The sequence below is a fragment of the Pipistrellus kuhlii genome, unplaced genomic scaffold (assembly GCF_014108245.1).
Source record: "Pipistrellus kuhlii isolate mPipKuh1 unplaced genomic scaffold, mPipKuh1.p scaffold_m20_p_1, whole genome shotgun sequence".
Taxonomy (NCBI): domain Eukaryota; kingdom Metazoa; phylum Chordata; class Mammalia; order Chiroptera; family Vespertilionidae; genus Pipistrellus; species Pipistrellus kuhlii.
In genome coordinates this window covers 168,057,724-168,083,036 of record NW_023425404.1, presented here as the reverse complement: position 1 = coordinate 168,083,036, position 25,313 = coordinate 168,057,724, and the positions used below count along the sequence as shown (strand labels likewise).

General features: G+C 42.9%; 2 long non-coding RNA genes across 2 annotated transcripts; both read left to right on the top strand.

The window, feature by feature from the left end:
- Positions 1 to 532: 532 nt before the first annotated feature.
- Positions 533 to 15,910, top strand: LOC123651308. The gene is made up of 3 exons (XR_006739929.1): positions 533 to 545; positions 700 to 705; positions 15,698 to 15,910. It is a non-coding gene; the product is annotated as an uncharacterized LOC123651308 (long non-coding RNA).
- Positions 746 to 15,581, top strand: LOC118706398. The gene is made up of 2 exons (XR_004984019.2): positions 746 to 1,171; positions 15,046 to 15,581. It is a non-coding gene; the product is annotated as an uncharacterized LOC118706398 (long non-coding RNA).
- Positions 15,911 to 25,313: the final 9,403 nt, after the last annotated feature.

The following is a 25,313-nucleotide window of genomic DNA, read 5'->3' as shown; positions in this document are numbered from 1 at the left end:
TCAATCCTATGTCCTCCCCGTGACCCCTTGTTCATGGGTCAACGCTGGACCCCTGAACCGTGCCTGTCGGGCCTAAATGTGATTCTTGCTACATGTTAAAATTCTTGCTACAAAGCAACTGTAACAGGATAAGCTTGACCTGAACCCAGGAACCCAACCTAAGAAGCAAAGCCAACTGCAAAGAAGAAATCAACATGTAATTAAGCAAGTGCCGTGTAAGCAGTAGCTAAGCCTCCCAAGAGACAGCTTTGGACGGGAAAGCTCTGTTTCCATTACTTGCTGCAAACATACAGAACTACCGAAGGACGAGGACACCTGGTTCTCGAATAGAGTACCCAAGCCCAAAGCCCTTGAGTTTGGTAACACATTGAAGCAGTCATAGTAAAATGTATGGGGGGTGGGGGGTGGCGGATCTCAGTATTTCCAGTGAAGCATATGTGTGTGTGTGTGTGTGTGTGTGTGTGTGTGTGTGTGTGTGTGTTGTTTTTCTTTAAGACATCAAAGTCAATTATTTAATTTCATTATGGCTGGGACAATAATACCGAGTGTTCTGATGTACAAGGACTCAACAAAGAGATGCTGAGCTTTTCTCTTTGGTCCCCTCCCAGGAGTCCCAATGCCGTTTCCCATGGTCGGGGCTGTGCTCAGCGGAGCGCACTCCCTCTGGGCTCCAGGTCTCCAGCTCCTCCAGGTACGGAGGGCCAGGTCTGCATCCTGTGGGCTGGCGGCTAACGGTCCCGGTTGCCCCTCGGAAGCCTCCAGGGAACCCCTCCGGACAACCACAGACCCCACGCGTGCGGGCGCGCCTCGGGGCGTCCCCGGCAGCGACCCAGCCCACGCCCTTCCCGGTGGCCCAGCGCCCGGTGCCTCGCGGGGGGCGCCCAGCGGGTCCGGGGGGGCGAGGCCGGGCGGGGCGGCGGCGCGGGTCCGAGCGCCGAGGCGCGGGCGGAGCATGTGACCGCGCGGGGCCGGACGCGCAGTGCCGCGCGGCGGCGGCGGCGGGGAGCGCAATGGAGGCCGCGGCCGCCTGAGAGGCGGGGGCGCTGCCGGGGCTGCTGCCGAGGCTGCCGGGGCCGGGGCCGCGGGCTGGACACCGCGTCCGCCGCCCGCGGGGACCGCTCGTCGCCGCGCGCCCCCCGCGCCGCCAGCCGGGCGCCGGCGGGGACCGCAGGTGAGCTCCCTCCGCCGCCGCCAGACAATGGGCAGCGGGCTCCCGCTCCGATCGCCGCCCCGGGACCGGCCCCGCGGCGCCCGGGGTCCCGCCCTTGACCTCGCGGGGACTTGGGGGGACCGGCCTTTGCCTTCGGGGCGGCGTCCGGGCGTGCGCGGCGCCCCCTCCCCGGGACCCCGCGCGCGGCGGGCGCCCCTGGGGTTCGCACTCCGGGAGCCTGCGGGCGGGCGGGCGGCGCCCCGAGAACTTGCGGAGAGCGTGGGACCCTCTAGCCCCCTCGGTGTTCCCCGCGCCGGGGCTCCTGGCCGGGGTCCCCCGCGTCCATCCCGGGAGCCGCGGCGTCAGAGCTGGACCAGGTCACTGTCCCCGCCTGGAGCTGGGGCTGGAGCTGATGCTTTGTCTGCCCTCCGCCAGGGCATCCGCACCAACTCTGGTTACCCCAGCTCTGGGGGGCCCCCGCGGATGGCGGAGGCGAGACAAAGGTTTTCCCTGTTTCCCGAGGGCTGGAGCCCGGGGACTGCGCCCCGCCGGGGTGTACGATGGGTCTTCCTTGTCTCCCCGCAGGGGGTCGGGCGGCGGGGTCCCGGCTCTGTCACGCCCTTTCTTGCAGAGAGGTCTGTGGTGGCGAGATGGCACCCCCTAACCCTATGGGTGCGGTGGGTGGGGTGCGGCTTTGACTCAGGGCTTATCGGGGAACAGGAGGGCTGGCTTCACATTTGATATTAGGTAGTCTCAGCATGGAGACATGGAGATCACCACCTGGATTGTGGCTTTTAAGAGAGAATTTATTTATATAGACCCATGGATTCCGTGGATGCGGAGAGGGTGGAGGTGAAGGGGGGGAGACAAAACCTAGTAACTATGACCATGTGTTGTGAAATTTAAACATGGTTTTATAAATAATAGCACAGAAAACTGATCTGGTGTAGGTAAGGGAGTGTGTGTGTATGTGGTATGTGTGTGTGTGTGTGTGTGTGTGTGAGAGAGAGAGAGAGAGAGAGAGAGAGAGAGAGAGAGAGAGAGAGAGAGAGGGAGAGAGAGAATATATGTTGGGGGTGGTGGTGATAGAGAGGGAGTAGTTAGAACACAAAGGAGAAGGCAGTTTTAGTAAAAGATTCTTAGTTAATATCCTGTAGCAAATGTTCAGTTCCTTAAGTTGCCATTAAATCATTGTTTCCCTGTAAAAATCACCTATAATAGTTAAATTATAGATGTAAAGGCTAATAATTAATTTAGCATTGTATGTGGCTCAGGAATCTGAATAGAAACAATCAGTTTTGAGTAATTTTTAAAGTCAACAAAGGAAGGACACCTTTGCTGCTACCTCCTTTATTCTGTGAGAAAACTGGACCCTAGCTCCAGACATTCAACAGAAAATTGCCTGTAAGAAAAAAAAAAATCAAAGGCAGGTGTGTTTTTTTTTAAAGAAACATTTTGAAAAATCCATCTGCTGTAGGTGATAAGGTTGCATGATAGATTGCTTTAACTCAGAAGGGTGAAGGGAGAACAGTCATTGTACTTCCACCCCTTTCCAGTGTAACTTCCAATGTATTGTCTTCGGGACCTTGTTTTTACAGTCACCTTTGGCATGGAGAAACTTTCTCTCTAAAGACTTAGCAGGCCTTGGCACTGGATTTGGAAGATAAGACAGATTTAACATACTTAGGCACTTGGTGTGAGAAACAAAAAAGCTACTGTACACAGGTCCACCTCATGTTATGGAGCGTGACTTTATTGCACTTCCCAGGTGTTGCTCCCTCCCTCCCTCCCTCCCTTCCTCCCTTCCTTCCTTCCTTCCTTCCTTCCTTCCTTCCTTCCTTCCTTCCTTCCTTCCTCCCTTCCTCCCTCCCTCCCTCCCTCCCTCCCTCCCTCCCTCCCTCCCTCCCTCCCTCCCTCCCTCCCTCCCTTCCTTCGTTCCTTCCTTCCTTCAAATTGAAAGCAAGGCCCTCCCCTCCACCTGCAAAAAGAGGCTGTGATCTGGAGCCAAACCTACCCCATCTCTGAGGTATGCTTGTAGTTCTTTCTAAATGACAAAGCACTATAAGGAGCCTAAATTAGGATTGTTTCTAGATGAGGAAGCTGTAGTTTACAATGTTCTCTTACACAATTTTGGAAAAGTTAATTGAAATTAATATAAGATTCTGCAGGGCAAAGGATGGTCTGTTAGTCTTTTTTTTTTTCCCCCAGCCCACATTTCTAATCTGGTATACAGTAGATATTTGAGAAATTGTTGTAGAAAGGACAAACTCATGAAAAGTAAAATACAGATGGATAAAACGCGCGTACAAACCAAACTGGTTCACTTCTTGTAGTTTAACCAGCCTTTACCAAAGGCCTTTTTTGTGCCAGGAACTGGGTGGAGTGTTTCCATGTACAGTTTATAAAAGCCTGATGACCTTCCCCCTTTTTTTTTTTTTTTTTTTTAATTCTATTTGAAGTGTGTCTTGAGGAATGGGGCCCCTTGGGTGGTATTAGCGATCATCTCGTATGACCGAGTAGCACAGAGGGACATTACACTTGTTATATGTACATATACTTCCTCACAATGGCCTGTGGGGATCAGGGCAGATATTATCATTCCCGTTTTGTAGGCGAGGAAATCCAGACACGGCGAGATTAAATGACTTGCCAACTCCTTGCCACTGAAGTCACAATGCTGGACCTCACGCCCAGTGCTCTCGCCTCCAAATCACACTGCCTTTTTCCAAGACACGCGGCACCTGCAGAAAACCACTCTTGAACTGGGCACCACGAAGACGACTAGCTTTTGAGTAACTTTTAGATAAGGAAAAGTCACATTTTACAACCTGATACTTAGGAAGTGGTTAAATGTACAAGTTCTGGAGTCAGGTGACTAAATTGGAAGCCTGGATTTACCAGTTACTAGCGCTGCATCCTGGGCAAGTGACTTCACCTCGCTGAGTCTCAGTTTCTGAGTTAGTAAAATCGGGGAAGTTACAGGATCTACCTTAGAGGATTTGGGGGAGAATGACATGTGTATGGTGTATGTGCTTAGCACAGTGTCTGGTAGAAACTAAGCATTCGATATCAGCTAATTATTTTTATCCTTCTTACATTGTAAAGCACTAGTTTTTAAACCTTTTTTTTTTTTTCACAGTAAGAGATGTGTTTTACTTTGCTATCCAGAATATAGATACATTTCATATGTGTTTAATTTTTTTAAATTCATTAATCAATGCTTGACTTCCTCTGTGCTATGCATTCTTATATGTTTTATTCTATTTTATATAGAAATGCTGGTTGAGACCCACTAGGTGATTTTAATCCCATTAATGGATCATTACCTGCAGCTTGAAAATCACTAATGCAAAGAATAATCAGGTTAAGTGCATTAAAGAAAGATCTATTCTTTTTTTTTTTTTAATATATATTTTATTGATTTTTTACAGAGAGGAGGAGAGAGGGATAGAGAGCTATTATAGAAACGTCTATGAGAGAGAAACATCAACTAGCTGCCTCCTGCACACTCCCCACCGGTGATGTGCCCACAACCAATGTACATGCCCTTGACCGGAATCGAACCTGGGACCTTTCAGTCCGCAGGCCGACGCTCTACCACTGAGCCAAACCGGCTTCGGCAAGATCTATTCTTGAAATTTTGTATCTTTCATTCTGATGATTTATAACATCAGTTGGAATTTGGATATTAAATTACACTGAATGTGGGTTATTAAACATTTCTTAGTAAATACAGTCACCTACTGAGTACTTATTATGGTCTATATACTGGGCTAAACAGACTATTATTACAGTACATGTTTTCTAATTCAGTGCTCACAACAGCCTGCAGTTTGCCTTTGTTTCCCTTTGATAGTTGAAATTAATTCTCAGAAAGGTTATGTTAACTTTCCTAATATCATAAAGTTAGTGAGAGATGAAACAAGAATTTAAACTGAGTTCTGTGTGAGCCTAAAGCTCTCTGCTCTGTATTGATGTTCCCTCACAGTAATTTCTGAAAATGTATCATTTCTTATTTTGGGTAAATTTGAATGGCAGTTTTGAGAATTTAATGTTGTGGTACATCTTTTATAGTTTGCTTTGAAAGAACCTATATTTCTTCAAAATTTGAAGAAAAATTTGAACTTAGTATACCAGGTAGACTAGTCATTTATTTTGACTTCACTGGTCTTTGATATAAATATTTTAGAATAGCTTCTCAGGTTTTTATGGTAGTGAATTAATTGGTTGGTTTTATTGAGTACCCAGAGGTTTACTCGATCTTTAGAAGAGACAGGAAAGCTATGTAACTATGAAAAGACTTCATTATGAATGATTGTCAGCTTTTGTTAAGGCACAAAATGAAGACGTAAGAGCTACAAAGAGTACTTTATGGTGTATTGATTTGTCTCAAAATCGCCAAGCAGAAAGTATTTATTTTATAAAATACTTATAAGAAACCACTGCTAACTGTCTTACTATTGTGGGGGCTTTTGTTCTTATGTCTTTGTGTTTCAGTTTTTGCAAGTGCTTCTTAAATTTTTAGCAGTATTTCAATTTTAAATATATGACAATTCTGGGACTTTCCTCCTATTTAAAAAACATTGGGAAAGACTTAACGTTAAAATTCTTTTATAAATACTACTTAAAATGCACAAATAGATGATTTTAAATGACAATGGAAAGGCAAATTTCACTGTTCCTTTCACATTATATCTTACAAATTGTTCATGTATTGTCTGGCTTGTGGATTGTTGTCGACATGTAGGAGTGTTGCCTTATAAATAAGATGCTTATCGGGTGCCTAAAGATTTATAAATATGTTTCCGCTTTTGCATTACAGCTTCTATTCCCATGGAGCTTTACACTTTTAATGCGTATGTTAAGAGAGTGTATTTGTTAAATTAAGGTTAGTCTTTCCAAACTGTTAATTTTGAAATCAGAGCTTGAGTAAGTCATGATGAGATTTTAGACAAAGAACAGCCATTTCATGGTTTATTAATGTGGTCTAAAAACCTGTTTACTTCTCTTCGTCAGTCATCGTTTTTGGTTAAGATTAGATAAGAATGAATGCATTGTTTTGTTCATTATTTAGTGTCAGATTTCAGGCTCAGGTACGCCCTCAGAAAACCATTTTGCCCCTAATGAAATTGTGTACAAAAGTAGTAAGCTTACGTTTAATGCTCATTTTATTACCTTATTACTGTTGTCTAACACTTAAGCCTTAATGAATTGGTGTAGTTTTTGTGAGCATCAAGAAATGTTTCATCAATTGCATGTGTAGTGTAATTTGTACAGTCATTCAGGCAGGTACTAAACTCAGTTACCATTACATTGTGAACTACCGTGTTTCCCCGAAAATAAGACATCCTCCGAAAATAAGACCTACTTACAGGTTTCCTTCTGAGTGAACTATCGATATAAGGCATCCCCGAAAATAAGGCGCCCCCAAGGCTAAACATGAGAGATTTGGTCCACTGATTCTGAACTTAATGGAGTCACAAGAAATTCACCAGGAAATTCAGGAATTGGATTGTTATGATGATGTTCCAGAAGATGATGACATGATTGTCACTGAATAAATGAGGAAATTCTTGATACTATAGGATTCACAGTTTGTGTGGTTTGTGTTGACAACTACCGTACTACCGTACCGTATACAGGTAATAAATTTCCTTTATTTTCATTTAACAATAAATGTGTACCGTATTCTTCTTCATAGAAAAATAAGACATCCCCTGAAAATAAGACGTAGCGCATCTTTGGGAGCAAAAATTAATATAAGACACTGTCTTATTTTCGGGGAAACAGGGTACTTTTATTTTCGATGGGAAAATTCTTAGAGATAAGAAGAGCAAAATCAATTACTTGTATCAGTGGCTTTGAGGCAGATACATAGCTTATTTTAGGTTTACATATATGTATGAATGCCACAGGTATGTGCAAGGACAAGATTATAAACTCTTAATCCATAAGTTAAAAAAGTATTTTAAGTAATTGTGGGGGAAAAAAAAAAAAGACTGAGTAAAAATCTTGAAGAGATGTTGGATGCCTTATAGTCACAAGTTATTAGAAATATTTAAGAAGCCAAATAGCACAACCATATGTGATAGCTTTTATATTCTAGTAAGTTTGCATGTGGAAAGGTGATTTTTTTTTCTTTTTTAAAATATATTTTATTGATTTTTTTCAGAGAGGAGGAGAGAGGGGTAGAGAGCTAGAAACATCAATCGATGAGAGGGAAACATCGACCAGCTGCCTCTTGCACACCCCCTACCGGGGATGTGCCCGCAACCAATGTACATGCCCTTGACCGGAATCGAACCTGGGACCTTTCAGTCCGCAGACCGACGCTTTACCACTGAGCCAAACCGGCTTCGGCAGAAAGGTGATTTCATCCAAGATGTCAAAAAAGCAGAAATATTTTCAGAGTTTAAAATCTTGACCAGCTCTTCCAGATGTTTATAGAATTTTTTTCAAATACTATAATTTGAAGCTGAGGTGGAAAAATTCCACAAACTTGCTTCTGAAATCAGAATGGTAGTAAATGTTAAGCGTTCTAGGGAAAGATGCAGAAACTACATCCCTGAAACACTTTGGGAAATATTTAAATCAGAAGTCAGTGCTCCTCTCAGTTGAGTCAGGTTGCTAGAATAGAATCCAATAGCATTTAGCAGCTGCTCAGCGAATTATTTCCACTAACAAGAAAGGAAGAACAACTTGCTAAAAAAACGTGTTGAGCTTTTGACCAGGGAAGGTTCAGAAGGACACAGGCAAGTCCTCTGGCCACGCCCACTCACCCGGTGAGGGGTGGGGCAGTGCAAAGAGAACCTTGGTTATATTGGAATCCAGGATAAACTGGAGTCAGTAAGTAATCAGTGAAAATTCTTGTATATAAACTGCAAGCCCACGGTTTCTTCACTTGGGAGAAATGAAAAGGAAAGGCCGTAGATCACTGGTTTTGGAAGAGGACGGCTTCAGAGCCATGTATGGTCTCGGTGGGGTCCACAGCTGATGTTCTTAGGGGAGCTTGTGACAGACTCAGCAGAGCTGGGAAGACCCGGGCCATCCTGCAGGATCGCACTCAGGATTTTCTCCGTTTTGAAAAGTTGTAAATAAATGTAGTGACTTTTTGTCTACTAGGGTATCATTGTGACAGAAGCAATGAGCTTTCTTGGCATGTATGATGAAGCTGCCCCAGCCATGTTGGTGATGGGTTAACTGTTTTCCAGAGTTAATGAGGTCGGGGTCACAGGTTCAGTTGTTGGAAGGGAAGGGCCGTTGGCTTTGCTTTGTTCTCTGATCTCAGACGGTACTCTTCCCCAGAGCAGCCATCTGGCGTAGGCAGATCATTGATCACAAAGGGACTAATAAGCCAGACAGTGTGGGAGGAGCAGCATGAATCTTTCTCAGTGGATGTTGCATAATCTGAGAAACAGTTCCATAAGCATGTGCAAATTTGTGTTTCATACATTATCTTTCTTTTTAAAGATCTTTATTGTTGAAAGTATTGCATAGGTTCTCCCATACATTATTCTCAATATGTAAAAGATAACATGGTTGTCAAATATTTTTCTTTGTCATTTCTGTTGAACTCACATTTTAATAGTTATTTTTTTTCAAGTGAGGATTTTTTAGAAGTCTCCTTGTCCTGCATGTTCCTCACCCCTCTAGGTTTTAGGACAGTAGCTGGGGTGGTGAGAACATGGTGAGCCAGCAGGTAGGCAGTCAGAACACCTGCTCAGGTGTTCACAGATGCAGCTCCACTGAATTAAGAATAAAAAAAAAAAAAAAGAAAAGAAAAATTCAAAGGGCCAGTTTGAATGAAAACAAATACACTGAGAATCTTCCGAGAAACACTAGTTTTTCTGAGTATTCCTGATCTACAAATCTTATATTCCTGTTGTAGTTTCTAATCTGGGAAAAGACTGTAGTATTTCTTTCAGAACTAATTTTGCAGAAGCATTGTTGTAGAACAAATGCATTATGATTAATATTCTACAATTCACTAGCGATTTCATGCACTGTCTTGTTAAACATCATATCCCATTTCTAGCAGTAACTGATTTCCCCCCCTTTGGGTCATTGGGACAATTAGTTGGGATACTGGGCTGCTTGTCATCCCATTGGGAATCGTATTGGGCATGGAAGGGTAGCACAAGTCCCTTGCGGTCCCTCCTTTTTTCCCCTGGTTCCAGCTGTTCATACCAGAAACTGTGGAGCCAGCAGTGACTATAAAAACAAAGAACCCAGAATCTAGTAACGAAGAAAGGCACAGCAGAATGTAACGTGTGCTGTGATAGAGCCCAACGCGCCATGGGAATCCAGAGGAAGGAGTGAGTGTCCGGCGTAGACAGGTAGAATGAGGAAAGATAAGGAGGAAGCTCACAAAGCGATAGTTGAGCTGGGTCTGGAAAGATGGGCAGAATTTTGACCGATGGAAGGGGGTGGAACGGTATTTCAGAGATAGGGAACAGGGTGAGCATGAAAGCCATGGTGTGTTGAGGTGGCAGGAACATGGGGCCTGGAAGGGAGTGGCAGGAGACAAGACTAGAAAAGTGAGTCAGGCATCGTTTGGAGAGATTTGAGAGGCAAGGAGTGCGGACATTTTTTATGAGGCCACGGGGAGCTATCAGAAGGAGGGCGTGGCACAAGCGCACCTACTTGGGAAGGATGACTAGGAAACAAGAGGCCTGGTGCTGAGGGCAGGTTTCCCTCTAGTTCGCCTGGTGACCTTAGGAAAGTCACTTCACTCCTCTGAGCCTCAAATAATGTCATGATAAGACAAAAGGTTTGGGCAAGAGTAATCCAGTCCATCAGTAAACAAATCACAGTGGTTGTGAAGGGCTCCGCCTGTGCCAGGTGCTATTGTTGGTGCTGGGATACAAGAACAAGCGTAGGCCTCTGCACTATGAAGATGATATTCTGGTGGGAGAGATAGACAATAAACAGTAAACAAATACGTGTAGAATAGAATGTCAGGTCGTGAGAAGTGCTGTAGGGAAAGTAAAGCGTAGCGAGTGCAGTAAAAAGTGGTGCTGTTCGGATAGTTTAGCCCAGAGAACTTTGAATGCAGTGGAAGAAGCCACGGGAATATTTGGAATCTCTTCTAGATCTCAAATCATAGTTATAATTAAGTGAAAGGCTATAGGAGCAACGTCTTCTATATTTATTTAAATCGATTTCCACATAGATGCTGTCCTTACAGTTCCATTTCGTTCCACCAATATGGTAATTGATGGGCAGAAGAATGCTTTTTAGCACTCCACCTTTTAAACTCAGCTTGGCTAAGTGCAGCAGAATCTCATTTTAAAAAATAATTTCTTTGGTGGTCTGGACCCTGCCTGTCTCCCTCGGCGCATTATCCGTCTCCAACCTTTGTGGGTTTTGCGGGGGAGGCTAATGTTTAACCAACCAGATTTCAGGCAGTGGCTGAATATAGTGAATAGCACGTCTACGTTATTTTAATATAAATTAAAATTAAGTGGGAGCTCTGGGAGAGCGCTGCTTTAATTAGAGTTGGAATGCATCTTAGGAGACCTTGTCTGCCAGTTAAAATCATAACAGTGGCTTTATGGCTTTTCAAAAGAGTCTTATTAAGCTGGGTCTTTCCTGGGGTATTAAAATTTGGTTTATAGATGATTCTTGTCAAAGCAAGTGAAAGATTGAAGAATGTAAACATTCTTCTTTGGCTCTGAACTTTTTCTTGGAGGCGGTAATCAGCAGGAGACTGTGCCTAAAAATGACTGTTCTTTACATGAGGTATTAGGTTGGGAGATCTGGACCAACCGTTTATTGAGGGCCGTTCAGTAAAGGGTTTCTCACAAATTGTGTCTGCAGGCTGGGAGGCGAGAGTGGAAGACTGTACATTTAGAGATAGTTACGATGTGATCCCTGACCTTACGCTGGCATGGAATCCAAGCCACGCTGCTTTGTTGCCTGGCCTGATAGTTCACAGCCAGTGAGGCTGGCCTCGCCTGAATTATTTAAACCATCCTATCCTTTAAGGTTCTTGCAAGGAGTGGCTATCTAACGGAGTGACTTACATATTTGGGGGTTACAGATGTATTTTTGTTCTTTCTTCGTTTTCCCTGTTACTGAAGACAGCAATTCCTCATGGGTCTTTGGCTCTGCCTTCTGGTTGTTTATAATCCCTGCTCTCGATCACCTCGTTTTGCCAGTCCTGTTTATATGATTTATCTTTTAAAAACTACATTCTCGCCGAAGCCGGTTTGGCTCAGTGGTAGAGCGTCGGTCTGCGGATTGAAAGATCCCAGGTTCGATTCCGGTCAAGGGCATGTACCTTGGTTGCGGGCACAACCCCCGTAGGGGGTGTGCAGGAGGCAGCTGGTCGATGTTTCTCTCTCATCGACATTTCTAGCTCTCTATCTCTCCCCCTTTCTCTCTGTTAAAAATCAATAAAATATATTAAAAAAAAAACAAACCTACATTCTCATTATAATTCCCTCATGCATCTGTCTTACTCAAAATATTTAGTTATTTGAATATAGAGCTGAAGGGAAGGAAGGAGGGAGAGTGGAGGGGGCGAGGCATGGAGGGATTGAGATTATGGGGTATTTTCCCCTTCATTTGGCTGATCAGTTTTCATGTGTTGAACAATCATTGGATTCTAGGAATAAATTCCACTTGGTCATGGTATATAATCCCTTTAATATGCTGCTGAATTCTGTTTGCTGGAACTTTGCTGAGTATTTTTATATCATTGTTTCTAAGAGAGATTGACCTGTAGTTTCCTTTTCTTATAGTGTTTTTGTCTCCCTCTGGTATGTGTTATGTTGGCCTCCATCATGAGTTAGGAAGTGTTCCCTCTTCAATTTTTGTTGTTGTTGTTGTTTTAGAAAAGTTTGAGAATTGCTATTAGTTCTTCTTTAAATGTTTAGTAGAATTCACTAGTGAAGCTGTCATTGGGAGATTTTTTTTTTTTTTATCACTGATACTATTTTCTTGTTATGGGTCTATTCAGATTTTCTATTTTTCATTTCTTTGTGATTTAATTTTTAGAAATACCTTTTGTTGATTTTTCACAGAGAAGAAGGCAGAGGGATAGTTAGAAACGTCGATCAGCTGCCTCCTGCACACTCCCTACTGGGTATGTGCCCACAACCAAGGTACATGCCCTTGATCAGAATCGAACCTGGGACCCTTGAGTCTGCAGGCTGACGCTCTATCTACTGAGCAAAACCGGGTAAGGGCTCTTTGTGATTTAATTTTGGTAGGTTTTCTGTTTCAAGGAATTTGTTCAGTTCATTTAGGCCCATAGTCAGCAAACTGCGGCTCTCAAGCCACACGCAGCTCTTTGGCCTTTTGAGTGTGGCTCTTCCACAAAATACCACGGCCTGGGCGAGTCTATTTTGAAGAAGTGGTGTTAGAAGAAGTTTAAGTTAAAAAAAATTTGATATTTGGTTCTGTTGACTAATGAGTTTGCTGACCATTGATCTAGGCTATCCAATTTTTTGGCATATAATTGCTCATAGTACTCTCATATTTCTCTTTTTTATTTCTGTAGAATCAATAGTTATATTCCCATTTTCATTTCTGATTATAGTCATTTGCATCTTCTCTCTATATATCTCTTTTTGTTATTATTGTTAATCCTCACCACTAGGTATTTTCCCATGGATGATTAGAGAGAGTCAAAGGGAGGAGGAGAGACAGAAAGAGCAAAACATCATGGCTGGTGAGCGCAGCTGCCATGCAGTACCTCTCCCTACTCCGAGGCAGCAGGCGCGGTGGGTTGGGATAAGCACAAGCTTGGTGCGATTTGGCTCCTCCCTGGCCGCCTTGGCACACTGCTTCATCCCCCAAGGGGTCCCAGACTGTGAGCTGGCACAGGCCAGACTGAGAGACTCCCCCTACCCCACGACCCCAGTGCACAAGTTTCAAGCACCGGGCTTCTAGTATAATATATAATTCTTATATATTACCAGATATATGACTTGTAATATTTTCTCTCATTCTCTAGGTCAGTGTTTCCCAAAGTGTGGTACGTGTACCCCCAGGGGTACGGGAAGAGTTTGGTGGGGGTACGCGTTGCACCGGAGTTTGGTGGGGATATGCACTGAACCGTGCTTAGCTGCGCCTAATTCTACGTTCTCATGAGTACGGGGGGTACTCAGTGTTACGAAAATTATAGAAGGGGTACACATATGTCAAAAGTTTTGGAAACACTACTCTAGGTTGTCTTTTCACTCTCTTGAAAAGACAAGATGACCTAAGTTTCTTAGTTACAGTCTGATTTCAGCTTCCCTGAGAGTTGATATGTGCCCCTTCTGGGAAGCCGGTGAATCCTGAGAAACCTGAGAAATCCTGAGAAACCACAGTCAGGGCGTCTGACAGAGAGGAGTCAGGTATCGGTTATTTCTGTATTTCTCCTCCATGTTGTTTCCCAAGCTTTGCTGATAATGGCCACACTCTCTTTTTCTTGTACATCTCTATCCACGTTGATTCGGCACTGCTATTCACCTGCTCCTCCCTGCTACATCTCCTTTTGCACTAATGACACATTTTGCGAATTATACATTTGACCTGAGGTGCCCATAGTTTATGTTGGTGAGAGGAGCTACATACTGATCCATTGAGTAACCAGATAAGCTGTTTCTCTTGGTTCTTTTGGGGATGGGATTATGCATTTCAGTTCCATCTACAGCATGGTTTTCATTGTAAGTCTTATGTTCGCATCTACTGTATCCAACTTTCTCAAGAAATCTGCCTTTTTGACCAGAATTGTCATTGTTTGTTTACAGCTTGAAACTTCCATGGTGTGTTTATGGTTTTCACTGTCAAGTTGATGAAAATTGCCTTTACTACTCTCCCCAAACCCGTACTTAAGCACAATGGGAAGAAAGCACCAATGTATACTTACTGGCTCTCGCTGTCTGGCAAATACTACTTTGTGGTAATATATGAAGCTGAGTAAGTAAGCAGAAAACTTGCAATGCGTATTTTCAGGAAATCATATTTACAAAGTGGTAGATGGAGGAACAGTACGAGGGCATAGCATAAGTTCTTAGTATGTGGTCCTTTGTCTTTAATTCCAGTAAGTACAATCAAACCAACACAGAACAAAATCTTTGGAGAATGAAAGGGGCTAAGAAGTTTAGAAATGGTGATGTTTTCTGACATATCTCTACAGAGGTGCAAAGATACTAACTTCTACAATTCTGTCTTTAATTGTTAAGGGTGCATAGGAGATCCCACTTTTGTGTATATCAAGGCCAAGTGTAGTGAGCTGTGGAATTATCATTGACATATAGGTTGATATAAAGTAAAAAAATAGAACTTTTAATCCCCTTCTCATTCACAGTATACCATCTCAGTTCTGAAGAATGGATAAATTTCATGGCCCCAGAATTGAATTAATAGGTTCAGACAAAATAGAACTGGAGGGAACTTTTGTCTTCTTATAAAAGAACAAGAGTTGTTATCAGATACAGTTGACTCCTTATTTTTAGTTAGTGGAATAATAACATTGCAAAGCTGCTCTGCTGGGATAATTTTATAGCTACTGAATTTCTTATGTGCATAAATGTGTGTGCATATGTATACATATGACTTCGTTTTTGTGCAATCTTATTAATATTTATAAATTGTTTCTCAAACTATGGTATTTGCATTTGATTGGTTAGAGAACTAGTATTTTTAGGAAGGTAATAGGAAACAAGTATTTCCTCAGGATAGTTCGGAGTTGACCGCACTGAGTAATGTTTCAGTGTAAATGAAATGAGCCACTTCTGGCCCTGGCCTCAGGTTGTAGAGCCTTGTAGTATTTTTTGGCCTCCTTTCTTCAGCTACCAAGAATGCGTTAGCACCTGTCTCAGAACTAAGAATAGTTAATTCCATTCCCACCACCATCCTTGCGACAAGAGAAAAAATAAGTAAGGACTTACCCTTTTCAGTAGGGTGAAACTTCCAGACCCTGCCCTTGGCAGATCGTATTTCATCTAACATCTCTAAATACGTCTGCATTGTTTAACGGGTGGAGACCGTGAGGATTCCTGATTGAACTATGAGCTGAACTATGAGCGCATAGGACTCATCTCCACCTATCAGCTTCCTGTGGACTTCATGGTGCAAGCCCTACCGACTGTAGCTCCCCTCTCTGACCAGGGTCTTTGTGTCTTTCAGCCACGCCATTTGCTCATAGTCATAATCTTTCTTTTTTGCCTTCATTGTAATTTACCCCTTCCCGATTTTCCAGTGTATCAGTGTCCACTGCTCGTTTTACCTGCTCCCATGCCCAGCCTAGGCTCCGTGAGCACTCATTTCCATAATCATTGGTGCCTCTCCAGGACCCACCCAACACCCAGGGCTATTCCACACCCTGCACATCCCTGTGACTTGTCCTGTTACACGTTTATATTGTCTGTCCTTCACTGGACCATCATTATTGCCAGGATTAAAAGGTTTCCAATAAAATACTATTTAAAAGTTACAATGACTTTTTATATTTATTGCCCTTCACTCCTTAAACAAAATTCTCAAAGCTGTTATTTCCAACCTTTTCCAAACACTTCAGATACACCTTTATTTCTGGATGACTCAGCCTAGTGGCCAGCAAACCGCGGCTCTCGAGCCACATGCGGCTCTTTGGCCTCTTGAGTGTGGCTCTTCCACAAAATACCACGTGCGGGCTCCCACGTATAGTGCGATTAAAACTTCGTAGCCCATGCCCAAAAGTCGCTTTTTGGCTTTCAAAAGACATTTCAGTCGCTGTACTTTTGCTATTTGGCTCTGTTGACTGATGAGTTTGCCGACCACTGACTTAGCCGCTTGCTTTTTTTCAGCAAAGTCAGCACCAAGGCTTCTCTTCCTTCATCAAGCATTTCGGTTCCCATAACTATCTCACCAACTTAGATTTTCTCTAGATCTCAGTCATTTTAACGGATATTTTTGGGGGCCTGCTCTGTTGACATTTGGCAGGTGTTGCATAACAAGAACTTACGTTAAAGTGGATCAGTACACGCTGCAAGGCACTTGCGTACACCTCTCACTAAACCATTACCGAAGCCCATCTTTAGTGCTTTAGGCACATGTGTCAAACACAAGGCCCTCGGGCCAAATCCGTCCCGCCAGGCCTTGCAATGTGGCCCGCACCGCGCTGTCATCACTGCACTCCGCTGCGTTTCCATCACAATGACAGTTTATGACTGTTCAGTAAACCATTCGGCCCGCGATTTAGGCTGGATTTTAGATTTTGGCCCCTTCTCTGATTGAGTTCGACACCCCTACTAGAGGAAAGCTTCCCTTTTTCAAAGCCAAATTTTCTATTAGTTGTTAACCTTGTTTCTCCCCTCCTCCTCAGAAACTCTCGTCTTAGAGAAGCTCTTTTCTTCCAAGGGTTCTTTTCCTTCTTGATATAAACACCTAGACCTGGCCTGTTATTATTAGAGAACACAACCACAAAGCCCCCTGTCTTCTCTGTCTTTGAGATGCCATTCTCTCTATTTTTATTCACTCACCAATAGATTTTTCATCAAGTATAGCCTCACATCTCAACCTTAACTTTTAAATTTTCTGCTAATCCCCTATCTCGTGAATCTGCCTTCCTAGTCCCATCTTGAACTGAATGAATTTTTATTGATGCATCCAAAATTTCAACCACAGCATCTCCTCCCAGCCCCCAAAGAGACCTTTATATAATTGGTATCTGACCACAGGCTGGTCACCGACATACGGAAGGATTCTTCACCCTCAGAGACAGCTGATGTCATCTGAGGACTTGGCATCATGGTTCAGGACAATTAGCTATGGCTCTGGGCAGTAGGGAAGGAGACAGCCAAACGCAGGCGGCTATCTATTTTAAAAAAGAATGAGTATAGCAAGCTGCCAGAGCATTGCTGAAGCAGCAAAGAAGCTATTCCGTAAGTCCTTTTCTCATTCCAAAAGAGAATATTCCAGATCAGAGGAGGAATTAAAATCAATTAGAGAGAGATAGTCTTTCAAATAGTCATAGCAGGTTGAGACTAGAAGGGAGTTAATTAATGTGATAACGTGTGCACAGGCTCAGCATACAGCTCTACATAGAATGGGTGAACAACCGAATGTAATTATTAGTTAATAGCTATTTCTTAATCCCAAACTTTCATTTTGCAGATAAGGAAATTGAGATTCAAATATTTAGGAACCAACGGTAATTCCCTGAAGCTACACAGAAAGAAAGGGAAACTAGCTAAAAGTTCTTAGACTGCCACCCAAAGCCCTCTGCTTTCTGGTTCCAGCTCCATTTCCATCCCAACTCTTCACCCCTTGCCTTCTTATATGGCCCTCCGCTGGGTGCCTCCAGTCGCCCCTTTGTCCTCTGTGCATGCCATTGGTCCCTCTGGATCCCATGCCCCCCCCCCCCCCCCCCCCCGTGTGCTTTGCATGGAGTGCCTTCCCCTCCCTCTCTCCCTTTGCACATTCTGTGCTCATTTCCACACTCTAGCAACGCCCGTGAGTTCTCTTCTGCCCTCTCTAGCTACATTACTCTCTTTGAAGTTCTCTCCCAGGACACTAACCAGGTGCTGCAGGGGTTGTGTAGTGTGTGTGTGTGTGTGTGTGTGTGTGTGTGTGTGTGTGTGTAAACCTTTGGGTTCTTGGGCATAAGAAAGAACCATCTTTTTTGCTTGGCTACTGCCGACACCACCTTGCTAACAAACGTTTGTGTTGTGTCTGGCATGGCCTGTGTGACATTTTGTAATAATTTATTACCTTGTTGTAAAAAGATCTTTAGAAGACTTTAGACTTGGATCCCTCTCATAATGTTATCAGAATTAAAAAGTACAATAGCCCTTTTTGTATGGACAACTTCTAAGAATCACATAATTTCTTTTGATAAGACTTTTGTTTTCCTAGAGTTTTTTTGCACGAGGATGAACTCAGATAACCCAGGAAAAGAGAAAATTGATTTCTTGTGAGAAGAATACTGATTGCAGGGATGTGTGCCCGTCCGTGGTCACCAGTATCTTTTCAGGTAGACGTGCTCTTGCTTCAAGGGCTCAGAAATACCAGAGCGTCTTTGGTGACCGCAGTGAAGGATTTGTTCAGTTGTATTTACCTTGGCTATTCTCTCCAAAATTGTGTTTCACTTGTCAGTAGACAATCTAGATAGTTTTCCTCCACCTGACAGTAACAATTACTGGTAGGACAAGTTGTATTTATTTTTTAAATTCTTAACAAAAGTTGCAGAATTGGGAAATCTGGGTCCAAATTAAAGTCTGAACTCTGGCGAAGATCCACAGGATAAGATACATAAATTATTCTGTTTATACTTTCATTCTCATAAGTTGTTTTTATATATCAGACTTTTTATCTTGTGTGCCATAAAGATGTTCATTAAAACTTTGAGTGGATGGATACATGATTTTATATTTTTATATGAGAACATGTGTACAAGTTCTTGAGTGGATGTATGTGTTCAGTCTCTTGGATATATTCCTAGGAATGGAATTGCTGGGTCATATGACAGCTGTACGTTTAAAATGTGAGGATCTGCCAGACCTTTTTCCAAAGCGGCTCCACCATTTTGTATTCCCACCAACAGTAGCTGTGAATGAGGGTTCTGTTTTCTCCACATCCTTGCCAACACTTGTTACTATGAGTGTTTTGGAGTGTAACTATTTTAGTGGCTGTGAAGTGGTATCTCAGTGTGATTTTGATTTGCATTTCCCTGATGGCTAATGATGTAGAACATATTTTAATGTGCTTATGGGCCATTTATATATCTTGGAGAAATGGTTATTAATATCCTTGGCCAATTTTATATAGGGCTGTTTTACTTTAAAAAAATATTTTATAAGAGTTCTATATATTCCAGTTACAAAAGTTCCTTAACAGATATATGACTTACAAATGCTCTTTTTCATGCTGTGAGTTGTCTCCTCTTTCTTAATGGTATACTTTCAAGCACCAAAGTTTAAAATTGTGACATAGTACACTTTATTTTTTCTCTTTTATCATTTGTGCTTTGGGTGTCATATTTAAGAAACCATCCCAGCCCTAACCAGTTTGGCTTAGTGGATAGAGCATCAGCTTGCAGACTGAAGGGTCCCAGGTTTGATTCCGGTCAAGGGCATGTACCTTGGTGCGGGCACATCCCCAGTAGGAGCTATGCAGGAGGCAGCTGATCAATGTATCTCTCTCATCGATGTTTCTAACTCTATCCCCCTCTCTTCCTCTCTGTAAAAAAATCAATAAAATATGTGTGGTTTTTTTTAAAATTTATTTTATTTTATTTTATTTATTTTTTTTAAAAATAAAACCATCCCATAATCCATGGTCATGAAGACTTATACCTATGTTACCTTCTAAGAACATTACAGTTTTATCCTTTCATGTAGGTCTTTGATCCATGTTAGTTGATTCTGTGTATGGTGTAAGGTGGGCTCCACCTTCAGCCTTTGGCATGTGGTTATGCAGTTGTCCCAGCACCATTTGTTGGACAGACAGTTCTTTCCCTCACTGAGTGGTCTTGACAGCCTTGTTGAAAATCTGTAGACCCATAAAGGTGAGGGTTTATTTCTGGACTGTCCATTCCTTCCATTGTCCTATAGGCTTATCCTTATGCCAGTGCCCCTTTGTCCTCTCTTTTTAATTAATATTCCCATTACAAAAAAAGGAATTTTAAATAGATTTCAAGGGGGTTGTCTCTTACTAGAATAGGTATTAAAGCCAGCTGGAAAGGCACAAAACACACACAAGGATTTTCCAGTTACTCTGGAAAATCCTTAGGGAGCCGCCATGTTGAAGATGAAGCACCAATTTTCATTGGTTCAGAGCAGCCAGTTTTTACCTAGCTGTTTCCGTGTTTGAGGACCAGCTAAAGGAGTTGACATTCATTTAGGAGCTCTGCTATTTGAAAAATACCTTTAAACACAAGAATTTCAGTGACACGCAGAAACTGGTTTGGCTCAGTGGTAGAGCGTCGGTCTGCGGACTGAAAGGGCAGCTGGTCGATGTTTCTCTCTCATCGATGTTTCTGGCTCTCTATCTCTCTCCCTTTCTCTTTGTAAAAAAATCAATAAAATATATTAATAAAAAAAAAGAAGAAGAAGTGCATAGCACTACTTTGCCTAAGACCCAACTCTATGTTCTGTAGAGAATGTATCACATACAGTTTTATTATTTATTATTTATTTATTTATTTTTATTGTCTAAAGTTTTACATCTGTCTCCTTTTTCCCCTCCAAGGGGCAACAGTATAAAACAGATATTTAAAATTCATTGGGGAGGGCAATTATTAGGAAAATATGTCTAAAAATGTTCCTAGTGGGTGGTGTTTCCCCTCAAATTGATATGTTGAAGTCTAGTACCTCAGAATGTGACTATATTTGGAGGTAGGATCTTAGAGATAAAATGAGGTTGTTAGGATGAGCCCAAACACAATATGACTAATGAACTTATAAAAAGAGAAGATTGGGACAAAGACCTGCATAGTGGAAAGCCCATCTGAATACAAAGGGAGAAGGCGGTTGTCTGCAAGCCAACGAGGGAGGCCTTAGAAAAAAACCAACCCTGCTGACACTTTGATCTGGGACTTCCAGCCTCCAGAGCTGTGAGAAATTGCTGTTGTGTAAGCCACCCAGTCTGTGATAGTTCACAAAAAGGTTGAGAAACAGTGATGCAGAATAACTTACCCCACTTTATGTTCTGTTTACTTTAGGTCTATTTCTTCTTGATGCTCTATTCTTATTGAAAACTTTGTAAAATGGGTTTTCAGTTTATAATCTTATTAATAAGTACCCTTCCGTATCAATATCTGATTTGAGCCTCAAAATTGCTTTCTATGTGATTAGGTATTAAGATGCCTATTTTTTAGATGCCTCTGGACATTTATGCACCATGTTCTCTTTGCCTAGAAAGACACTTTCCTGCTCCTTATATGCCACCCCTTTCCCCCGTTAAATTCCCTCAGCACTTAACGTCCTCCGGGAGGCCTCCTGTGATCCTGCGCACGCTGTGGTGGCAGTCAGGAGGTTCCCACCGTGCTGCCAGTCGTACTGTGCCGTAAACAGTTGCCTGTTTATTGTCTATTTCCTCTCCCACACTAGCAGCCCTGTGGGTGAGAATTCTTCCTTTCAAAACAGTGTTTCCAGCTCCCAGCAGATGCTGTGCTGTGCTGTTAGTGGATGAATCAGATCATCTTGCTAATAACTGGAACTTAGTTTTATGGCATCGCCCTTCAGTTTTCTCAGTGATACCAGACTACTTCTCTAATAACTCATCTGAATTATGTGTCCTGCTGGGCATGGTTTTGTCTCTGAGAACAAAAGAGTGCCAGTGGAGTCTGCTGTCTGCACTGTGAGGCAGGCCCCTTTCCCATTCTGGCAGTGTGGCAGGTATGTATGCATCTATATATACGTGTATGTGTGCATGCATGTATATATATGCATGTGTCCGTGTACATATGTAATGGACTCAATCTTGACTTGTCCCCCAAAGGACTTCCTGCTACCTACCACATTGCAAAGCCTCCTGCTAGTCCTTTTATAGTTTCCCAGTAACTTCTTATGGGAGATGGGATACAACAGATTCCTTCTTCCTTTTGACAGTTGCTGGAGTGGGGATTGGACAGTGTTCAGGATATAACGTGACGTTAACAGCTGAATCCAGAGTAAATGTATACCACACTCCACGAGTGTGGTGGGTTTTTTGTGTGTGTGTGTATGTGTGTGTGTTTTATTGATTTTTTACAGAGAGGAAGAGAGAGGGAATAGAGAGTTAGAAACATCGATGAGAGAGAATCATCGATCAGCTGCCTCCTGCACACCCCCTACCGGGGATGTGCCTGCAACCAAGGTACATGCCCTTGAACGGAATCGAACCTGGGACCTCTCAGTCCGCAGGCTGATGCTCTATCCACTGAGCCAAACCGGTTTCGGCGAGTGTGACTGTTTTGTTCCTTCTTCTCACGTTGACCCTGCTAGTAGTGTGTTAGGTCCTGGGATATAAAGGTGAGTAAGCCGGGCCTCTGCTTGCATGGAGTACACAGTGACAGAAGACGAGTCGTGGGGACAGATGAGTTCCACCGCAGCAGGGTCAGCGCGGCAGCAAAGACAGGGACGGGATGCTGCGAGGCCCAGCACGCCCAGCAGCTGCTCAGCACCGGGGTGTTCTGGGAAGCCATCGCTGATGAGCTGGATTTTGAAAGGAGAGTAGGAATTTACCCGATGAAAAGTGGGAAAGAAATACACAAAGGCACCCATCTATGGACTACCTTAGAGGTCAGCAAACTACGGCTCGCGAGCCATACGTGGCTCTTTGGCCCCTGGAGTGTGGCTCTTCCACAAAATACCATGTGCAGGCACACATGTACAGTGCGATTGAAACTTTGTGGCCCAGGGAGGGAGGTTATTGGGGTTGGGGGGGCAATGGTAAGATATGTACACAGATAATAATTTAATAAATAAATAAAAAGGGAAAAAAAGACGTGGAGGAGGGAGAAAGGAGACATATGTAATACTTTCAACAATAAAGAATTAAAAAGAAAAGAAAAGAAAAGAAAGAAACTTGTGGCCCATGCGCAGAAGCAGAAGTCGGTCTTCGGCTTGGGCGAGCCTATTTTGAAGAAGTGGCGTTAGAAGTTTAAGTTTAAAAAATGTGGCTCTCAAAAGAAGTTTCAGTCGTTGGACTGTTGATATTTGCCTCTGTTGACTAATGAGTTTGCCGACCACTAGACTTATGTGGTTTAAAAATGAATATGTATATGGCAAAAAAAAAAAAAAACCTGTAAAGGAGTATTCCCAAATGAAGAGTTGAATAGTTGTTGTTTTATGGTTGTAGAGTTAAGGATAATTTTCTTTTTCTTTTTCAGAATTTGTTTTGATATTATTGCTCTGTTGCCTTCATAACTAAAAGTACAATAACAGCTTGTGACTGTTTTATCATGAATCGATTTATTTCCTACTGCCTATATTTGTACCAAATTGAACATTCAGATTAAACCATACTGCCTACTTGAGTACATTTTTACTAGCTGTTTTAGAGGAGGGTGCAGAACAGGATGCCACTTGTTTCCTTTTGTGATAAACAGGCCCAAGGGTCCTTTTCCCTTGGGTTTCCGCCGACTGGGCCTGGCCTGGGAGGCCAGGATAGGCTGGGCGGGGGTCACCCTTTGCTGCAGCGTCTGGGTGTCTCCTCACCAGGCTGAGCAGAGAGAGTTCACCCTGCATGCGATCAGCCGTGTGCACTCAGCCAAGAAGGTGAGACAAAGGGCGGCTGGGAGGGATCCGGGAGAGAGGGGATAGCTTTAGGTAACAGAGACAGGTCCCCCGATGGCACTCTCAGAGGGCACTGCAGGCCCAGAGGACGGAGCGAGCAGCACGGCAGGTGAAACCGGGCTGCACAGGAAACCGAGTCTGCAGACACTTGGCTGGCGGTGGAAGGTTCCTTTCATGTGTGTCCAGCGTGTCCCGCCAGGGCAGGGAAGCCACTGAGAGGCACCGCGCCGGCCCAGACTCCGGGCTCTGGAGGTTTTCCCAGAACAACGTCAGCGTGAGGCTGAATGGGCTGCTCAGTTCGCTGTGGTGCAGCGAAGGTCAGACCCGCTCCAAAGGGGTGTGTGTGTGTGCGCAAAGATGACTCCTTTCGGGTTTTATTTGTGGAAGGAAGATTTTAAGAAAGGTTTAAAGGTACTTTATAGTTGAAGCATCCCATTTTTCCCCCCTCCTTCAAAGAATGTTTTTCTCTGTCTCATTTGCTGAACAATGGTTTATTTCATCTGCGTCAAAACCAAATGTATTCCTAATGTTCCCCGAATAATGTTTTTTTTTAATTTTTTTTTTAATATGTAGAAACTTCAACTTCGTGCAGTAACAGATTAATCTTTTCACCAGCAACACAAGGCGAGTGTAGGCTTACCATTTAAACAGTCTAATAATTTGAATGATCAGAATATGAGCATCAGAAGAGTGACAAGTGAGGCATGTGTGGGTCAGCATAAGAAAGATTGTGACTTAAAAGCGCTATTTTCTAATGGCTTAAGATTTGTGTGAGTAGCTGAGTATTTAATATTTTAAAATACCTTTCCAAACTGTATTGACAATGATGGCAATGATATAAGTTTGTCCGGTGACAGATAATTACTAGAAATAATGGAGTGATCACCTTGTAAGGTATTAAAAATGTTGAATCACTATATTGTACACCTGAAACTAATATAACTACTATTAATACTGTATACCAACTAGACTTAAAAAATAAAATGTTTTGCCGAAACCGGTTTGGTTCAGTGGATAGAGCGTCAGTCTGTGGACTCAAGGGTCCCGGGTTCGATTCCGGTCAAGGGCATATACTTTGGTTGCGGGCACATCCCCAATGGGGGATGTGCAAGAGGCAGCTGATTGATGATTCTCTCTCATCGTTGTTTCTAACTCTCTATCCCTTTCTCTTCCTCTCTGTAAAAAATCAATAAAAAAAAAAAAATATATATATATATATTTTAAAATGTTTTTTAAATGGTAGTAAAAAACCAGAAGGAGTTATTCAAAGTGGTAACATTTGTGTTGTGGTCCATAAAGTGCAACTTTTTTTTTTCTTCTTCAGAAATAGTTTAAACAATTTTAAGTTTGATGTCTATAAGTCATCTTACATTATCTGTAGGCAGCCAGATGCACTGGATCAGATATTAAATTGCACCAGATTTTCACTCGTCTTCAGGGCCTGCCATGGTATACATCCACAGATCAAATATCACATCTGCCTAAGAACGCCCATGTAATTAAAAAAAAATTCTTACAGTGCTATAACAATACACACACATGTGTGTGACTGCACGGGGGACTAAAGAATGCTTATTTTGTTGGTCAAATAATCTCTGGTTGTAAACTAAAGAGTGGCTCCCACTTTTACAGCCCTGCCTTTGAACTTGAGATGTGCACTCACTGCGGTAAAGGGTGGTAGCTTGCCAACTCATTAGCGAGGGCAGTTTTCTAGAAGATACAGTTACAAAATAAAGGCCCCTCTCTCATCAGCAGATAGTTTCAGTGGCAAAGTCAAGGTGACAAGACTTAAAATATTTATTACTTTTAAAGGCACCTACCCTTTAGTGACCAGCAGCCCAGACATTAGGCCTTCATGAACAAAGACAGTTGATTTGTTTAGTCATAACGTCCTTCTCTCTAGAAGCAACATTTCTATAATGTACACAGTGCAGTACACAGAGCGTGCGTTATAGAATTATACACTT